The sequence below is a fragment of the Pteropus vampyrus genome, unplaced genomic scaffold, assembly GCF_000151845.1.
Source record: "Pteropus vampyrus isolate Shadow unplaced genomic scaffold, Pvam_2.0 Scaffold556, whole genome shotgun sequence".
NCBI lineage: Eukaryota > Metazoa > Chordata > Mammalia > Chiroptera > Pteropodidae > Pteropus > Pteropus vampyrus.
This window is the reverse complement of record NW_011889337.1, coordinates 600,557-600,854: the sequence shown is the minus strand read 5'-3', so window position 1 is coordinate 600,854 and position 298 is coordinate 600,557.

Sequence of the window (298 nt, the reverse complement as noted above, 5' to 3'; positions counted from 1 at the left end):
TTTAAAATTGCCCAAAGGTGTCTTACTACATTACTCACCTTCAAGAAAGAAAATGAGGCCTTCTATGTTGTAGCGAAGACATACCAGAACTTCTTGTTAATTATTTCAAAGATAAAGAAGATAGGAGATTATGGATATGAACATGCTCTTGAAAACTATTCACTGTTGGAGTAACAATTATTAACTAGCATAGAGCTTGAGCCATAGCAGGTGTCCATAAGCGTTGATGGAAGGAGGAAAATAGGTCTGGGCAATGAATAAATAGATGAATAAAACTGGAATACATCCTAAGTATGAT